The sequence below is a fragment of the Mesocricetus auratus genome, unplaced genomic scaffold, assembly GCF_017639785.1.
Source record: "Mesocricetus auratus isolate SY011 unplaced genomic scaffold, BCM_Maur_2.0 Super-Scaffold_100021, whole genome shotgun sequence".
In the NCBI taxonomy this organism is placed as follows: domain Eukaryota; kingdom Metazoa; phylum Chordata; class Mammalia; order Rodentia; family Cricetidae; genus Mesocricetus; species Mesocricetus auratus.
Genome location: NW_024429202.1, coordinates 7,544,612 through 7,549,664, shown reverse-complemented (window position 1 = coordinate 7,549,664; position 5,053 = coordinate 7,544,612).

The window sequence follows — 5,053 nt, the reverse complement described above, 5'->3', positions numbered from 1 at the left end:
TCACAGCTGTCTGCCACCGCATCCAGCAAATAACCCGCTGATTTAGTGCCTAAGACTATTTTATTACCTTCATGAGTCCTGTGGGCAGGGATTGAGCCAGGGCTCAGCTGGGTGGCTCTGCACTCAGTTCGAGACCTGAAGCTGAAGCAACAAGGTCTTTCTGGGCATCTCTCTGTGCTCAGGTAGTCTCCGGGTCTCTCTGTGTGGCCTCCCACTGGGGATAGTTTAGGCTTCCTCCTAGAGCAGTGACCTCAGGGCACTCAGGCTGATTACATAGCAATTCATCGTATCTCCAGATGCAATGAGTGTCTCAAGAGAATCAGGTGAACCTGTGCCATGTTGTGCCGCTTAACATTAGAAGTCACACGGCGTCTTCTCTCAATGAGAAGAGACGGCTCAGTGGTTAACAGCACTTGCTGTCTATCCTTCCAGAGGACCTGAGTTCAGCACACAGCAAAAAAGCTGGACAAGCACCTGTGACCACAGCTCCCGGGAGCCTGACGCCCTCTTCTGGCCCCCAAGGGCACCTACACACTTGTGAACATAAACTCATACACACACACACACACACACACACACACACACACACACACAAATAAATAAATAATAACGATAAATCTGAAGAAAAAAAGCAAGAACCAACAAGAGTTAAAAAGGCCTAAAAGAGAGTTCCTACTTACCCTTTGTTCTTATTTAGTGCTAACATTACATCGTGATGTATTTGTCAAAGCTGAGAAACCACTGCTAGCACCTTGGGGTAAACTCCAGATTTTTTTTTCATATTTTCCAGGTTTCCACTAATTAATTAATTTTAGTTTTATGTGCATTGGTGTTTTGCCTGCATGTCTGTCTGTGTGAGGGTGTCATGAGTTGCTATGTGGGTGCTGGGAATTGAACCCAGATCCTCTGAAAGCCCAGTCAGTGCTCCCAACCACTGAGCCATCTCTCCAGCCCCTCCACTGGTTATTTTTGATGGGGGTCCATCTGCTTACTTTTTATTTATTTTGTGTATATACACATGTGTGTAGTGCGTGTGCCTCAGCCTGCATGTGAAGGTCAGAGTAAAACTTACAGGAGTTAGCTCTCTCCTTTAACTACGTGGGTCTCCAGGACCCAACGCGTGAAGCCAGCCCTGACAGTAAGCGCTTTAATCTGCTGAGCTGTGTCACCGGCCCTCTGCCAGTTATTTTTCCAGGATTTAGTTTCAGATACCGTGTCGTATTTAGCTGACCTCGCTTTCATCAGGATAACCCTGACTGACACTTGATGAGAGAGAACTGGAAGGTTGCAATATTTCAAGGAAAAGGCAACGGCAGTGGGTCAGCGCAATGGCTCGGCAGGTAATGGCGTCTGCTGCCAAGGCTGAGTCCCATCCCTAGAACCTACATAGTGGAAGGAGAGATCTGACTCCTGAAAGTTCCCTTTGACCTTCACACGGTGACTGTGGCTCATGGCTATACATAAACATACACATTAAATATAAATAAATAAATAACAGCAGCAAGAGGAGTGAGGAAGTGGTTGTTGCAGACCGCAGAGAAGCTGAGAGTGACCCTAGAAGTTGGGGAAGAATTACGTCAAGTGACTTGACAGCTGGTGAGACCACCACTGAGATTTCATCACTGGATTGGAAAGGAGCTGGAGACAGTAAAGACATCTTCTTTCTTCTTTCAGCCTGGAACTTACTCTGCAGCCTGGGCTGACCTGAAATATGTGGTGGTCTTCCCTTAGCCTCCTGGGTGCTTGGATTACAGGTGTGAGCCACCACAGCCAATTTAAACAAATACTTTTGAAGCATTTTTAGTAAAGGGAGCAGGAAAAAAATGTAGCTGGAATCTGTAGAGAAGCAGAGGTTATCAGTTTATTTTTTCTCTTTTATTCTTTTCCTTTCTTTTTTTTTGTTGTTTGTTTGTTTTTGTTTTTTGAAACAGGGTTTCTCTGTGGCTTTGGAGGCTGTCCTGGAACTCACTCTTGTAGATTAGGCTGGTCTTGAACTCAGAGACCCGCCTGCCCCTGCCTCCCGAGGGCTGGGATCAAAGGCGTGCACCACCTCACCCAGCTTTTCCCATGAACTTCCTTAGTTGATACTGATGTATTCTAGGAAGACCAAGGCAGCTGCAGGATCTCTGGAGACTCTGACTACAGGAACTCAGATGGAGTCATTTCTACTAGATTCCATTAGTCAAAGCAAGTCGTGAAGTCAGCCCAAGCGACCCACCTCCTGCTGAGGAGCAGCCAAGACACTGGAACGGTCACCCGAGGCAGGACGTAGTGTGGTGGCGATCCTCACAAGCAACCTACCACCATGTTGGGGACATTGTCTCTGTTGCCCTGAGTCATTGAGAGCACACAACAATTCCCAGCCCCCCCCACACACACACACAAAAGAGGAAAGAAGTCATCAAGAATTAAAAGAGGTGGGGTGAAGAGAGTGAAGGCAAGTCAGGTGCTAAAATCTTCACAGAACGAGGGGGCGGCAAGTGATCCTGTCAGCTTCAGAAGCTTCCACGATCTTTATGTTTTATCAGCGAATTTTAGCGTATTTCATCAATGAAAACGTGTGTTCCTTCTTCACAGCCCTTCGGCTCAGTCACTATCAGTGAAAATGGTGCTGCTCCGAGGCACTGTTTGCCTACTGTCTATGAGGGTCTGGGATCTGTCTCCAGCAATGGAAAAACCCAGAGCTACTGTTTCTCAGGGATCTGTGTCCCCTGCCTGGGTGACGTCTGTTGCCTGGGACTGTACGTAGGCACGTAATATGTGTTTGTTGAATGAATTTATTGATTTTTACATACTCTGAAAATTATTTTTTCATTTGTGTGCGTGTGTGCACTAGTGTTTTGCCTGCATGTGTGTCTGTGTAAGGATGCCAGATCCCCTGCAACTGGAGTTACATTCAGTTGTGAGCTGGGAATCGAACCCGGGTCCCCTGGAAGAGCAGTCAGTACTCTTTTTTTGTTGTTTTGTTTTTTTCCAAGACAAGGTTTCTCTGTGTGGCTTTGGAGCCTGTCCTGGAACTCACTCTATAGACACCAGATCTACCTGCCTCCACCTCCCAAGTGCTGGGTTTGAAGGTGTGCACCACCAACGCCCAACCTACAGTCAGTGGTTTTAACCACAGAGCCTTCTCTCCAGTCCTTTTCAAATGAATTTATAATGACACAAAAAAGTTTTAAAAATATATGTGGCTGATATTAAGGGCTAGGTTAAGTAAATTATACTGTCTCTCTTTAATGGCTTATTATACAACCACTAAAAAGTATACTCCTGGGGACATTACCATAATTTAAAAAAAAGCAGGATAGAGCATTGTAAGTACATCACAATTATACCTATGCACAAATACCTGGGGGAACCAATGCTGATAATGGCTAGAGGTCAAGGGTCACAGACAGCTTCATTCACTCTAGTCTTTAAGACTTTGCACCTATTCACTGTGAGGACAATAGAGACCACGAAAAGATGAATACGGAAGAGTCGGGTGCTCAATGAATCCTTGTAATTCTGACACAAAGGAGGGTCAGGAATTCAAAGTTATCCTTAGCTACATGGTAAATTCCAGGCCAGCCTGGGCTACCTGTTGAAAGAAAGGAGAGGAAGGAATAAGTTAACCAAGAAGGCAAGCAGAGGGTCCATCATCTTATCACAGAGAGTACTATTGCCAATATTGAGGTCCAGTCTTTGTGTACCACTCTGTGTGTGTGTGTGTGTGTGTGTGTGTGTGTGAGAGAGAGAGAGAGAGAGAGAGAGAGAGAGAGAGAGAGAGAGAGAGAGAGAGAGAGCTCACATAGCTAAGGCCGCCTTCATCTTGAAATCCTCATTTTTTGGAGTCCTTAGACTTCAGAAAGTGAAATAGCCACATAAAGTTGGCTTGCCAGGCTCATATTTTCTACATTGATGTGTGATGCTATGGGTTTGCAATGTTTGCTAAAACCAACAACAACAAAACTTAGAACAAAATAAATGACAGAAGTCATATCGCGACTCAAGTCCAGAGAGCCTCTGGGAAGTCAGAATGGAAGGAAGTTAGCTAGAGGGCTGGGGTTGGATGTGGGTAGTCTGTAGGGGTAGACCGTAGACCGTGGGCTAGGGATGTCACCTTCCAACGTCTTCAACTAAAGGTAGAGAAGTTCCATTGGAAGACCGTAGACCATGGGCAGCCTTCCCCTTCTCTACTGTTACCCAACCAACCAACAACAAAAATACACTGGGGTCTTTGCCTTGCTTGGGTTTTCGAGTCATTGACTCTGAGGGTAAAGAGGTCTAGAAGGTCATTTCTCCCCCCTCTCCTACAAAACTCTCAGCCTGAGATCTGGGGCAGTGAAGGGATGTGGGGGTGTTCAAAGGCAGGGACTTGCCAGGGAACACCGACGGGCAGGGACGGTCTAGTCCAGGCAGGCTTCCTAGGGCGGACTCGGAAAGGAACGGCTGAGAAGACAGAGCAGACCGGAGGAAAGGATGTTGGGTACACTGAGATGCTGTTTATGCAGGTATGGTCGGTCCTGGAAGAGGTAACGAAGAAAGAAAGAAGCCAACGGAGAGCAGGCGCTGACCTACGAAGCCAGTGACGAAGGCTCTGCAAGCCTAGGAGGCGTGGGCTGGTGACAGGAGGAGGCGAGCAAGCAAGCGTGTCTTCAGTGTGTTCCGGCTAAAACCCGAGAACCGGGAAGGGCTAATGAGAATCATGATGAGCAGCAGACAGGGGCGCGCGGAGGCGGGGCCTGGGTGAGGGGCAGAGTGGGGCAAGCGGCGAGGGGTGGGGCGGGGTGGGCGATGGGAGAACAGCAGGGCGCTCGCCTTCGGCCAGCACTTCACAGTGTGCGCCCATTTCAGTTCCTTTGATATTCTAGTTTGGGGGGGGGGAGAAAGCGAGACTGGGGGGGCTGGAGAGCTGGGAGGGCCGCGAGACAGGGGGCGAGAAGGGCTGGGGGCGCCGGGGACGGGTGGCAGCCCGAGGTGTGGCCGTGCGCGGCGGGGGTGGGCGCGGGGCGCAGTCGGTGCGGGGCGGGCCGCGGCGGCGGGAGGGGAGAGGCGGGCTCCGCCGGCACACGCC